We start from the raw sequence: 15135 nt of genomic DNA, 5'->3' as shown, positions 1-15135 counted from the left end.
ACTTAGCATCTATGATGGTTACTGAGGTAGAGATTAGGCCATTGACCAAGCTAGATGTGGTGAGGGAATTTTTCGATGTATTCCTGGATGACTTGATAGGTTTACCCCCAGACTGAGAGATAAAATTTTCTATAGACCTACTCCCTGGTTCGGCACCACTATCAAAGGCCCATTACCACATGGCCCCATAAAGTTGAAGGAATTGCAGGTGCAACTTCAAGACCTAGTGTGTCTCTATGGGGAGCACCGGTATTATTCGTCAAGAAGAAAGATAGAAGTATGAGATTATGTATCGATTATTGGGAGCTTAATAAGCTGACCATTAAGAATCGGTATCCTTTGCCAAGGATAGATGATTTCTTTGATCAGTTGTAGGGTGCCAAGGTGTTCTCTAAGATCGACCTTAGATCGGGCTACCACCAGCTCAGGATCAAGGATAGTGATGTCAATAAGACAACCTTCAGATCAAGGTATGGACAATATGAATTCTTGTTAATGTCATTTGGGTTGACCAATGCATCGACTACATTTATGAATCTGATGAACCGAGTATTCCAAGATGTCTTAGATAAGTTTATGATAGTATTCATTGATAAAATTTTTGCCTACTCCAAGAGTGCAGAGGAACATGTTGTTCACCTGAGATTAGTACTATAACAACTATGAGAGAAGCAACTCTATGCCAAATTCAACAAGTGCGAGTTTTGGCTATCACAAGTGGCTTTCCTAGGCCACATTATTTTAGCCAAGGGTATAGAGGTTGACCCAAGCAAGGTGAAGGTAGTTCTAGAATGGGAGACCCCCAAGAGTGTGGTAGACATATGTAGTTTTTTGGGATTGGCCAAATACTACAAGAGGGTTATCGAGAACTTCTCCCGTACTGCTACTCCAATGACCCGACTCACACAAAAAGGTGTAAAATTTGAGTGGTCTGATGCTTGTGAGAAGAGCTTCAAGGAGCTAAGGCAAAATTTGGTATCAACTCTAGTTTTGACTATCCCAACCAATACAGGTGGTATGGTTGTTTATAGTGATGCCTCCAAGCTGGGATTGGGTTGTGTATTGATGCAGCACGGAAAAGTCATTGCTTATGCATCCCGTTAGTTGAAGGATTATGAGAAGAACTACCCAACCCATGATTTGGAGTTGGCAACCGTGATTTTTGTATTGAAAATCTGGAGACACTACCTGTATGGTAAGAACAGTGAGATCTTCAGTGATCATAAGAGTCTCAAGTGAGGCAGAGGCAGAGGCGTTGGTTAGAGCTGATGAAGGATTATGATTATACTATCCACTATCACCCAGGAAAGGCCAATGTGATAGCCGATGCACTTAGTCAAAAATCCCAATCACTGACTATTGCATCACTGACCATCAGTGAGTATCTTCTAGATGAGGCCAGGAAGTTAGACTTAGAGCTATTGGTAGAGGGTGTCACCTTGTCACTATCACCATTGGTGGTACAACCTAGTCAAGTGGATAGGATCACTGTAGCTCAGGTTACTGATGTAGAGATGTAGAAGCTGATAGCAGAATGCCAAGAAGGAACCTAAAGAGACCCAGATTTCTCGATGACTGAAAGCGGGATTCTCAAGTTCGAAGGGAGGTTGTGTGTGCCTAGTGATGGTGATTTGAGAGACAGTTTTGAGAGAGGCACATAGCTCTCCATACTCCATTCACCCCGATAGCACTAAAATGTACAAGGACCTCAAAGGTTCCTACTGGCCACACATGTGTCCAGATGCCTCACATGCCAGCAAGTCAAGGCTGAGAGACAAAGGCCTCATGGGTTATTACAGTCCCTACCTATTCCGGAGTGAAAATGGGAGAATATTACTATGGACTTTGCCATAGGCTTACCCCGTACACAGAAGGGTATGGATGCCATTTGGATAGTTGTGGACCGCTTGACTAAGGCAACTCACTTTATCCCAATCAAAGTTGTATTTTCTATGGATAAGTTGGCTAAGTTATTTGTCGATAACATCATCAAGTTGCATAGTGTACCAGTTAGTATCATCTCTGATCGAGATCCCAGATCACTTCCAAGTTCTGGACATGTGTGCAGAAGGCTATGGGTACACAGTTGGCTTTCAACACTGCCTTTCACCCTCAGACCGATGGTCAATCGGAGAGGACTATTCTGACATGGGAGGACCTACTCCAAGCATGTGCCTTGGATATAAGTTATAGTTGGGATGAGCACATTTCCCTTATTGAGTTCTCCTACAACAACAGTTATCAGGCCACCATCGGGATGTCCCCATTCAAGGCACAGTATGGCAGGAAATGCTAGACTCCACTCTATTAGGATGAGGTTGGTGAGCGGCATATTTTGGGTCTAGACTTGATATAAGCTATTGGTGAGAAAGTGAATGTGATCAAAGAAAGGATCAAGGCAGCTCAATCTAGACAGAAAAGCTACGTTGATGTTAAGAGGAAACATCTAGAGTTTGATGTTGGAGACAAGGTCTTCTTGTGGATTTTCCCAGTTAAAGGGGTGATAAAGTTTGGCAAGAAGGGAACGCTTAGTCCAGGGTTTGTGGGATCGTATGATGTATTGGAGAGGATCGGACTGGTAGCTCACCGGATAGCCTTGCCACCAGAGTTGGAAGGTACGCATGATGTCTTCCATGTATTTATATTGAGGAAGTACATTTCTGACCCAAATCACATCTTAACTTACATACCCTGTGAATTGGATGAGGACTTTTCCTATGTGGAGTATTCAGAGAATATTGTTAATCGGAAGGATCATATTCTTCGCAATAGTACCATTTCCTTCGTCAAGGTGAAATGGATGAACCACCCCAAACATTAAGCATCTTGGGAGCAAGAAGATGAAATGATGAAGCAGTATCCTGGATTGTTTGATTTTCCAAGTATGTTTAATTTCGAGGATGAAATTCTTGTAAGGTGGGGGGATGTCACACCCGTGCCCTAATCCGATCTAATTTGAAACTGTGGTGACAGGTCTTGGATTGAAGATCGAAAGTACAATCGGGTTTTGGCTCACGGCTATGCATTGCCAAAGGGGTAGAGATGACCCCACATGTTCGTGCATTACATGCCTATCTAACTGGAGGGGATTCGTACCTTCTGATCCTAGACGGTAAGTGACCTGACTCCCCACACTTGATTTTTGACATGCATCATAATTGTCGAAAAGCATTGGGTATGTCTGAGGGCAACCACCCGTGCGAGACCAACCATGGGATAGCAAGCTGTCTTGACCACCGGAAACAAGCCACATGAAGTTGCCTGGGCATGAATCCGATGCCTGTTTCCTGTGGGTCCAAGGTTGCTGTCTAGGTTCCGATGCCCGTGGGTCCTGTCACTTGCATCATAAATGGTTCTGGATAATCCCAAATCATTCACCACATCTTCCTCTTGATGTGAACACCTTATGGACCTAAATGTGCAGGTCCTCGTGCCCCAAAACTCATTTTAACCCGATTGGCTCAAAAGAGGTCCAAACCAAACAGACCCTAAGGCCAACTTAAGTTATAAGTTGGGAAATGAGGATTCATTTCCTCATTTCCTTTGTGCCCAATGTAGGAGAGGCGAGAAGGAGGAGAGGAAGGAAGAAGAAGAGGAAGAAGGAGAAGATTGGAGGCCTATCTTGGTGCCGGCTACTGCCTTGTTACCAAAATCGCTGTCGGAGCTAAGTACAACCTCTCATATCACTCTCTCTTTGTTTTGACCTAGACAAAGCTAGGTATGGATAGATCCTTGGTGTATACACCATGTTAAGGTTGTAAGATGGGTGTTCTACCCTCCTAGTGCTGTTGTCGAGCTCGAACCAAGCCTGGTGAGCTCTGGCAACTTGTAATGCCAAAAGACCAACTAGGGTTTTGATCGTTCAATTGACGTATCTCCCAAACGGCTCCATGGAATTGGACTTTTCTTGGATAAGAATGATGCTCGATCATCCCCTACAAACTCCATGAAACAAATCCTGGTAATTGGGCCCAAGCTGGAAAGCCCTAAATTGGTTGGACTAACCTATACCACCACCAGATCCACTGGGTCTATTTTTGGTGGCATATTTTTAGTGGACATAGAGCCTTATGTGCTCTCTGTCACCTCCACTGAAAACAGGTCTAATATTTTTGGTGGAAATGCCCTATTTTCGATGGTTGTTTCCAATGACATTACTCTGTACATTTTGGGGGTGACTTGTGTAGGTCCCTCTCGATGTTCCCAACACGTACTAATGTATGAATCTATTTGTGTCTAGGACAGTGAAGCGCACGTGCCCCGAAGCCAAAATTGAGTTGATCGATTGATGGCCTTACTTGAACCCTAAACCAAACAAAGATCAATAAGGTGAGGGATGGACTGTGTTTATTTCTAAAATGTTTATTATCATTAAATTTCTCACATGTTTAGAATTGTATGTTTAATTGTAATTATTCAAATATGATTATGATATGCTACATGTTTAGATATGATGGGATCCAGTGTGGCTGAGGTGGTACTGATACCATGATCGTTGTGTGTTTGGATGTGTGTGTGTGTGTGTGAGATGGAATTCGACGTGGCCGAGGTGGTACCGGTGCCGCGATTACCGTATGTATGTTGCATTCATGCATTGATTATGTGCATTAGAGTTAGTTGTAGTCGTGGGTTACACTTTATGGCTAAGGTCTTACTGGTATCATGTACCCCAGAACTGCATTTGAAAATGGATACGCTTTGTGGCCGAGGTCTTGCTAGTGTTTCGTAGTCTATACGCAACTCTGATATGTATGCTAGATCTAAGTAAATGGTCTCGGGTTTCACTTTGTGGCCGAGGTCTCTCCGGTATCGTGTAATCCATACTAACTGTATCATTATGCAGGCATGTAATATATATATGATTAGGTATCACTTCCTATACTACGCACCTTTGTCAACAGGGGTTGAGGTGTTGGATAACCCATTGTGGCATGTTTGATGAGCCTTTCCGAAGTGCCACTCCCACGGTACCGGTGTGGCCAATGTATTACCGGTGCCGTGACTGCCAGGAGGGGGTTATCAGGGGTTTGCTGACCCATGGACGCATACGAGGATCGGTAGGCTTCTAATCACGGCTAGGGTTTGCATCACTATGTAGTCGATGTCATTTCCTAGACGAGGGATATAGCCTAATGTGCCATAGTAGCATTTACCAGACTTAGTTTGTATTGTTAGGTGGATAATAAATAAATGAACTGTATCATGAGCATCATGGACTGTGTTTAATTTCTAAAATCATGCATCATAAATTATTAGTACTATTATCTTACTTGGATATGCTTGCCCCACCCCTCACTGAGCAAGTTGGAAAGCTCACCCCATGTATACACCCCTTTTTAGATGATGATGTAGGTACCGTGGTGCCAATGGTGGTGACCCAGTATCTTCTAGGTCAGAATATGGTGTGAGCGACTGGTGGATGCCAGAAGCGAAGGAGCACGATCAGAACTGTACTTGTGATCAATGTGCTTATGCCACACCGTGAGATTGTATATCATATTTTGATACTTATGGATATAGTTGTGGATTGTATATTTTCTTGAGATTATATTATATGTCATTGATGAATGTAATAGAATAACTCGGTTATTGCTATTATATTACCATTAGATGTTTTCCCATATTGTTTATAATTTCGCTACTATACTCTAATTCCACTGCTTATGTTGGTTTGTGTTGTGAGATTATAAAAATGCTAAGGTACTGCCATCAGAGATCCTGGTAGTTTGTAAGACAGGTACGTGTCTTACTCATACCATTGGTATTCCTAATGGTAAGTTGGGTGTGGTGGGAGTGGGGTGTGACAGTCCCTCGCCAAATGATTTCACTTCGAATACAATGCATGATGTAGTTAGCGAATACAATTACAAATATGGGGTTAGCCAAACATATTTTCAAATAGATGTGGTGGAAAATGTTCTTGCATTTAATGGTAGCATCTAGTGTCAGAAGCTTGATAAGTTCCTAGTAGAGTCGACATTGTGAGGATAGCAGCAGGCGAAATCCCCTTTCCCTTCATAAGGGAAAAAAGACTTGCATTCGGTCCTCTCTCCTCTCTTTCTCTTTCTTAGGGAGGGATGTGTTGTGTGTACCTCTGTGGGCCCCGCACCATCGTACCACCACTTAGAGGTACGTGGGGGCCTATTTTGCAGGAGTGTGAGGATCGTCATTGAGACGGTATTTGATAATGGTCCAATAAGGGGGATTGGGATCATACAAAAGGGGTTTGGAGTCACCACCTAGGGTTATAGGCCTAAGAAAAGGGCCCAAAAGTTGGTCTGGTACAGAGATTTAGGGTACACTTCAGGTTGTAGAGTTGGGAAGGTGTTAGGCACCCAATCTACCCAGTTCAACCGGTCTTTCTATTAGATGCTTGAGAATGATCATTTTCCAAAATTATTCCTATTCAAAAGGCATGGCTAAGTTATTACACATATATACATTAACTGAATTTAATTACTTCAAAGGGAAGGGAGAGAAGGGTAGAGTGTCTCGAACAAAGGAGGCTCACCTAGTAGCTCAAGTGTGAAATTTCAAGGAGAGGGGGGTATTTATAGGTTTTTTGAACCAATGGGGTGCATAAGGGGATTTTTCCACCAATGGGGTGAAAAAGGTAAATTTTTTTGCCAATGAGGTGTAGCGGTGTTGGATATACAAGCAAGGTGGCACAGGGTACACGAGCAGGTGAAGAGAACTCCCTAAAATCTGACCTCCAAAGCAAGGCTGCCACCATCAGAGCGTGGCCGTTGGAGCACAGTGTGGGGTCTCCGATGCACAAAGCCAGGCCGTCGACCATCGGCCACTAGCGTAAGGTTGTAGGGTGCAGGGCCATAGGGCGCAAGGCACGAGGCCACATGGCTAGGGGGCCCACATAGGTGTGCGGGGCCCTGTGGGCAGGGGAAAGGCTATGTGAGTGTGGGGTGGGGCCGCGTGGGTGATGGGTGGGTCCGCGTGGGTGTGGGGTAGAGCCACAGGCATGGGCATGCACGAGGCTGGAGACTGGTGCATGCGGGGCGCGCGAGGGCTGGGGCCTGGTGCACGCTGGGCGTATGGAGGTTGGGGCCTTGGTGCATGCGGGGGCATAGAGGTTGGGGTCCTTGTGCACGCAAGGCGTGCGGGGGCTGGGGTATTGGTGCACACAGGGAAAGCGAAAGCTGGGGGGCTCTTGGTGCACACGAGGCGCGTGGGGGCTAAGGGCTAGTTATGCAAGGGTGTGGTTGTGCATGGGTGTGGTTGTGCATGGGGTTGGTTGTACATGGGGTTTTTTGTGCATGAGTGTGGTTGGGTGCAAGAATATTCCATTGAATATGCCCAGATTCCAATCCAAGGGCTTTTATGGGTTTTTCCTTCCGGTGATGATTTCGGGAGATCCAACTGTCTGATTTTGACGTACCATATATTGTTGGAATCGTGATTCTAAGTACTATCCATCCGTATTGTTGCTTTGGACTAGATTCTTTCATATATGTGATATCATAATTGGACCCTTCTTTTCTCTCGCACAGGGTTCCTAGGTGAGTATGGAGCGTTTTGGGATTAGGTTACTTTAGTCAGTTATCATCTCTATTGATTGGAAGCAAAAGGCCGTATCCATGATCTGTGAGTCATCATAGCCAGGGGAGGGTGACAAAATTGGGTGTCTACAAATAGCCATGGGAGAGCTTCATCAACGTTTTTGGTTCTTCGATGGAAGCCCGATATTTGTGATTCATATGAATCACCACTTAACCAAGACTATATGTATGAGGGCTGGAACTATGTGTGTCACAAGTGAGTTTTTCTATGTACCTTAACTCTCAAATGAAGCACATTTAGCTTTACAAGGCGTTTCAAATGAATTATATATTTCTATGTAGAACCAACTCAAAATACAATCAAACGAATTAAAAAATAGAGAACCGTGTTTCACTAGAAACACTCTCTAAAGAATTATGTAACCAAACACATCAGGTGTCCAACCATTTACCTTCCACTCATCTAATGGCTAGGAAGACTTAAGTGGTTGGCATTGGAAATCTTTTTCCTACTAAAAACTATAAAAAGGATAAAGTGACGGATCGAGCTCCTCTCCAACGACTTGGGCCTCTAACGACCCATCCAAGGGCTGGGAGGGTTGGGACACGATCCCAGCACCTACCAACATCTAGGGATGCATGTCCAAACCCTCCCAACCCGTTGTTCGAGGATCATTGGTATTAGAGAGGATCTTTTTCCTAAAGTGATTGCTATGATTGGAGTTTTTTTTTTTTTTTTTACTTGAATAATGCAACTTATATAATTTTTCAATAGAAGAAGAACGCTACCACACAAAGGGGCATTAAGAGGGGGTGGATATTTTGTATTTCACATGGGCAGGGCCATCATTTCATCCCTTTTTTGTTTGGACGTAAGGGCCACATGATCAGGTAGAGTTCTTTTCCCCTTTTTCAATTTACCAAATCACATGTCTAGATTCTAGAATGCAACTTCAATAAATTTACACTCTCCAACCTTTCACATTTCAGTCTTACAGTCCATGGTTTGAGGAATTGAATCTGTCTAGACGATTTTGGAACCCTCTTTTGAATTGCTCATGCTTTGTTTTCGATTTTTAGTTTCTTCCACTATTTTCTTCGTTAGTGTGAGGACTTAAACGAGCATGTGGGCAAAGATCGTAAAGGATATAAAGAGGTGCATGGAGAATATGGAGTGGAGGAGAGGAATCTAGAGGGAACCTCGGTGCTAGATTTTGTAATAGCATATAACTTCAACATTGCAAATACCTTTTTTGAAAAGAGAGAAAAGCAGTTAATTACTTACAAAAGTGGACAGCATGCAAGTCAAATTGATTTCTTTTTTACTGTAAAGTTTGACAAACTATTAGGCAAGGATTGTAAAGTTATCCATGGTGAGAGCTTAATGACTCAATATCGACTGGTGGTCCTAGATATGTGCTTCAGTATGAGAAAACACAAGAAGGTGAAACAGATTAGTACCAAAATCAAATGGGGACGACTTCAAGGAGCTCTCCTAAAATCTTTTACTGACCAAATTCTTGGATAGGGCAAATGAGATTGCAAAGGGGATACTAACGAAATGTGGAATGAGATGACGATTTGTATTAAGGAGGTGGCCAAAGAGATTTTAGGGGTATCTAAGTATGTATGTCGAACTCCTAAAGAGACTTGGTGGTGGGAGAATGAGGTTCAAGCCGACATTAAGACTAAGAAAGATTGTTTTAACACTTAGCAAAAGACTAAGGCAGAGGACCGACTAAGATATCACACAGCCATAAACAAAGCTAGGAAGATTTTAGGGGAAAGCAAGGGTAAAGAAATATGATGACCGGTATGGAAAATCTTGATACCAAGAAAGGGGGAAAAAAGATTTATAGCTAAGATAAAAATAAAGGATGAGCAAGGATTTGGACCATGTCAAATGCATTAAAAGTGAGGATAGTAGAGTACTTGTATGGAATGAGGACATTATGAAGAGATGTGATGATTATTTTTACAACTTATTAAATGGAGATACCTTGAGGGGAGTAGACATCAAGTCAACACACCTCATGGATAACTACAACATGTTACCAAAATCGAGGTTAAAGAGGCCCTACAAAAGATGAATGTAGATAAAGCACCAGGATCGGATGGGATCCTAATCGAAGTGTGGAAAAGCCTTGGATGACTTGGGGTGTCTTGGCTCACCAAGCTGGTTAACAAGAAAGATGTTGAGTACAAAAACTATGACGGATGATTGGAGGAGAAGCATTTTAGTTCTGATCTATAAGAACAAGGGGGATATCCAGAATTGCAATAACTATAGAGGTATAAAACTAGCGAGTCATATCATGGAACTATGAGAAAAATTTATTGAAGCCCACATTGTTACACCAAGGAACAGCTCTAAGTCCATATTTGCTTACACTTCTAATGGATGAATTAACTAGGCACATCCAAGACCCAGTTCCATGATGTATATTCGCTGATTATATTGTATTGATAGATGAGACAGTGGAAGAGATTAATACTAAAATGGAGCTCTGGAGATCAAGTTTGAAATGAAGAGGATTTATGATAAGTAGAACAAAGAAAGAGTATGATGTGCCCCTTCAGTTAAACTAGGTAAGGGAATGGAGTGGTGAAACTTGCGGAGCAAGAGTTACCCTAAAGTAGGGGTGTAATAGAGCCAGGTTGGGCCAGGTTTCTTAAGACCCTAACCCAACCCTAGGTCCTCAAAATTCAACCCAAGCCCGGCCCAACCCAACCTTGTTGGGTTCACGTTCAGGCCCAACCCTGCCAGGTTCATATCAACCCAACTCGGCCCTAACTTACCCTGTCAGGGTTAGGTTGAGATAGGTTGGGTTGACCCTGGCTTCTGTAATGATTGGATTAATTTACCAATTTTTTCCATTCATATCCTATATATTAATAAATTACACAAATTATAGAAAAATGAAATACCAATAGATCAACTAACCACTACACAATTTTGAACCACTGAAAAACCACACTATGAATGAAAAAATAATTTAGAACCCATCCAAAATGATTAAAAAAATTAGCTACATCATTCTCTAGAATCCTTCAAAACAATCAAATGAAAAATCAATCCAAAATGATTAAAAAATGAAAAACCACCATGAATGAAACTTCATATTTAGAAGTCAGAACCCACTAGAAGTCCATAGTATCTCACCCAACGAGAATCCCAACTTCAACCACTAGACTCCGGATCGATCCCAGTGAACCATAATTAAATCCTCTCTCTCTCTTTCTCTCTCTCTCTCAAGAATGAAAGTTGTAACCGTTATTGTACAGATTCACCAGCAACACTTCAAATAAACTATTCAGACATGTAATTTGTAAGAGGGAGGGATCAGAGATGTACCTTTTAGTCCTTTTCTTTGTTGTACAGCTGCTTAAATTATAGAGTCGGCCGTAGTTCGTCACTGTATAGGTCACGATGACACAACCAACAAAGAGAGAGTATGCAGAGAAAACATTTAGATTGGAACTAACAAGGCATTTAGAGTCAACCTCGCTGCTGTCTTTTCTTCTTGTTCTTCTTAGAGGTTTTTCTTATTTTTTTGGAAAGCCGAAAGAGTATTTAGAGCCGATTGGTCTAGCTTCGAGCTACGGTTTTCACTTTTTAGATTTTATATCCATTAGATCTGGAGTTTTCATGGTCGTTGGATTTCATTTTGTGAGTATGGTCATTGGATTTAGATTGGAGCTAAGAGCTAAGGCACTGTTTGATAATGATCTGTTTCTATCATTTTTGTGTTTTCTTGTTCTCAAACAGAGAAACAGGCTAAATACCGCTTGATAAACTTGTTTCGTTTCTCTTGTTTTCATAAATATAAATCAAAATTTATGTTGATTTCTATTCTTAGAAACGGACTTGACGAAACTAGTTGATTAGTTTCGTCGTTTCTAGAAACGATTGAAGGTTGTAATCATGTGACTTATTCCCGATAAAAAGCCTATTATCCTGTGAGCCTTCTACCTCTCTGTCTCGCGTAAAAGAAAAGCTTCCACTCCCATGAGCCTTCCATCTCTCTCTCTCTCTCTCTCTCTTGCTTAAACAACTCCATGGCTATGCTCTGTCTGCATTTGTAGCTTTGGTGAACCTGGTCACTAGCAACCATAGCCTACTACATCTCGTGAAAGTGAACCCTCAAAAACCCTCAAAAGCACTGACCACTGAAAACCCTACTCTTTTGCGACAAGCCAAGGAAGAGTAGGGACCTGTGAACACACACTTCTGTTCTCAAGCTCAAACAACTCCATTTCCCTCTGCAACTCGAGAGAGGAGAGAAGACGAGGAGAAATGGAAGAATTGGAGAGATTTTACTAGGGTTTTGGTTCCTCGCTTCTACAAGTACGATTTTGGTTATTTTTAGGTAGTATTTTTAAGGATTAATTTTCTCAAAATTTTGTTGATTATGGATGCCATTTTTTGGCTCCTTATTTAATCGATCTTTGGTTATTTGAAGTGTATCAATGTAGAAGAGGTGGAATTTTCCAGTTTTGAGTTTTATTCTGTAATGTTGCTTTGACCGTGCCCAGAAAGGGGGTTTTCTTTGTTCGGTTAACTTGTTTAAGCTTCTTTGTTTTTATCTTTTTGTTAGTGTCTGGAACTGTGATCTTTGGTTGATTTTGGATGTGTATTTTGTTGATGATCATCTGATTTGGGTTATGCTTTGTTGGGATGCCTTGTGGCTTGACTTGCATGTTCCTTTTCTTCTTAAGTAGCTATTACTTCTTTCTCTTCTTCTTCTCATAGGAGAAAGGATCTCTTCGATGGACAGCTTTATCAGTCCACATCTCAGTTCCTCACAAAAAATGAATTGAACCAAACGAAATCTAGTCTACATTTTGTTTGTTAAAAGGCCTCAATCAGTTAACAGTTGAGAGTAACATTGTGTTTTACTAAAACTTAACAAGGAGAACAACCATGATTAAACAGCATATGTGCGAAAACCGTTTCAAGAAACAGGTTTATCAAACACCCAAAAATCTGTTTCTGTTCCTAGAAATGTGAATTTATATTTCTATTGTTTCTGGACATAGAAACGCCAGAAACGTTGTCAAACGATGCCTAAATTACTCAGGCCAAGTTGGGCCAGGCTTATGCCTCAACCCGAGCCCGACCCAACCCTGACCCAGGGTTGGTGTTTTTCAATCCTAACCCACCCTCGGGGTTAGAAAACTTAGCCCAAGACCTGTTCGGGCTCAGGGCAGATTAGGGCGGGTTCAGGTTGTCAGGGCCCTACCTTAGAGGGACTATTTTAAATACTTGGGATCCATCTTTCGCAAGGAGGGAGAAATTGAGGACGATATTGCCCACATAATTAAAGTGGGATGGATGAGAAGGAGATGTGCGTCGGGAGTGTTATGGGACAAATGCATGCCTATTAAACTCAAGAAAAAATTCTATTGGACAGTTATACGATCAGCAATGACATACAGAGCAGAGTGTTGGGCAGTCAAGAAGAGTAAGGTGAACAAATTGAATGTAGCAAAGACAAGGATGTTGAAAGAGTTGTGCAGCAAGACAAGGAGAGATAGAGTAAGGAATGATAGCATTAGAAATGATTTGGGAGTTGCAACAATCCAAGACAAGCTCCGCGAGAACCAGTTGAGGTGGTACGGCCACGTTCAATGGTGACCTTTGGATGCCCCCCATAAGAGTGACAAAATTTAATTGGATGGAGCTAGAAGAGGCAGGGGCAAACCCAAACTGACTTTTGACGAAGTGATAAGAAAAGATAAGCAGATGGTAGGGCTCGATTCTAATATAACCTCGGATAGATTTTTATAGAGGATGTGGACCCGTGTAGCTGACCCATTGTAGGGGATGTTCATGTGATGCTTCTGTACCTACTGCTTTTTTTTTTATCTATATCGGATCCGTGCAATCGACCCCATTGAGTTGGGATAAGGTTATGATTGTTATTTTTGTTCTTATTGTTGTTGTGTCTAATAGCAGAGAATGAAAGAAGTTAATTACCATTTGCAGAAAGATCCTTAGTCAGATCAACCAGAAACTTGAAAAAAAAAATTGATCAAATCAAAATCAATAATAAGTATCCCTCAAGGCTGAGTGACTTTATATCTATGGAGCTGGGAGTTTTTTTATGCTTTCTGAACACGTCTACAAATAGTCCATGCAAAATGATTAAAATGCCCTTAGAGGGGGAAATCATGATGGAAGTGGTTATATATATACCCCAGAAATTTGCCACTATATCCGAATGATGAATTATTTTGTCATATCTAAACTTAGTACGAAAACAAGCTTATTTTCCTTTCATTGGGAGAAGAGTATTTTTTTTAGTTAAATAAAACTCACACTGGAGTTATCGATCTCTTATTATCTAGTATTGTCCACCAAGACAAAAAAAAAATTTAATCACTCAATTTTTATTTACGAAGCCCAAGATATAGGAATCTGAACATTCCAAGACTAACCCTTGATGGGTATGGTCCAACACAATTTTATTTCGATCTAGCTCATCATAAGTGAACTAGATATGGAGGAAAAATGTGACATTGGACACACGTGGAGGTGTCACCATTCAAAGGGTTTGATTTGCTAATGAGAGGTTGTTGCTCAACGTTTCTCATTATCGAATAAGTCCCTTAAAACGTCGAACAGTACCCATTAGAAGTTGACCCTATCAGGTCCACATATTGATAGATAGCAAGTTCTATTTGACATTGAGATGCCCAACTCGTCGTCGAATGTTGTTCTTCGATATATCTCTATTGTTGATGTTATCATTTTGGTTGTCAAATCGAGCCTACTCAATGTTAAATCCTTGGAGTTCCTAGAAAATGTAGACTCCATATATTTCGAGTTATTGATGACTATTGTGAGATAAGATTAATCCTTGGAGCCCAAGAACACATCTAATTTCATTCCTTGAACCCCGAGTTAGCTCCTATATGAGATTAAACACTTGGTGGATTTTGACTGGCCAAAGTATGTTAGCACTCTTTTTCACTGTTGGTGAACAACTGCTTGGCGGAATCATGAATGGACGATTTGAATGGGGTTATGAGACCTAGAATGTGAGTTTAGAGTGTACTCCTTTCCAATTTTATAAATATGAGGTCTTCTCACATTTTGAGGGTTCCCTCTTTGAACTCTTTGGCTACATTATGCCTCTGCCTAAGTATGAATGAAGAGTGAGAAGCTTGAAGAACCCTAAGTGGTGGGTGATAAATCTGAGTCAAAGCTTCAATCCTGAGTTAAGATCAACCTCCAACATCTTCTCCATGTTGATCTTCATTGAAATAGGGTTTTAAGCTTATCTTTGGTTGCATGTATCTCTTTTTTGCATCTTCTTCTTTCTCCTCTTGTCACTACAGACCAAGGGTGTCTGTGATCCTGTTTCTCTAGGTAAGGATCACACACACCCATGTTTTGTTGTTTTAATATCTAATTTGCACTTATATTTATCCATTTAACCTTGCATGTTATATTCTCCATCTTCTCTTTGCATTCCTTAGATTAGGTTTTGCATCATACTTCATGTCGTAGAATGTATTATGTTACACGTTAGGTTCAGTTTCTCCTCACTTGTTAATGATGTTTTTAGGATATTGATCTCTTTTAATGTTTAATAATATTGTTGTATCATGATTT

This window comes from Macadamia integrifolia, unplaced genomic scaffold (assembly GCF_013358625.1).
Source record: "Macadamia integrifolia cultivar HAES 741 unplaced genomic scaffold, SCU_Mint_v3 scaffold866, whole genome shotgun sequence".
In the NCBI taxonomy this organism is placed as follows: Eukaryota; Viridiplantae; Streptophyta; class Magnoliopsida; order Proteales; family Proteaceae; genus Macadamia; species Macadamia integrifolia.
The sequence above is the reverse complement of the archived record's forward strand: the minus strand, read 5'-3'. Positions refer to the sequence as shown.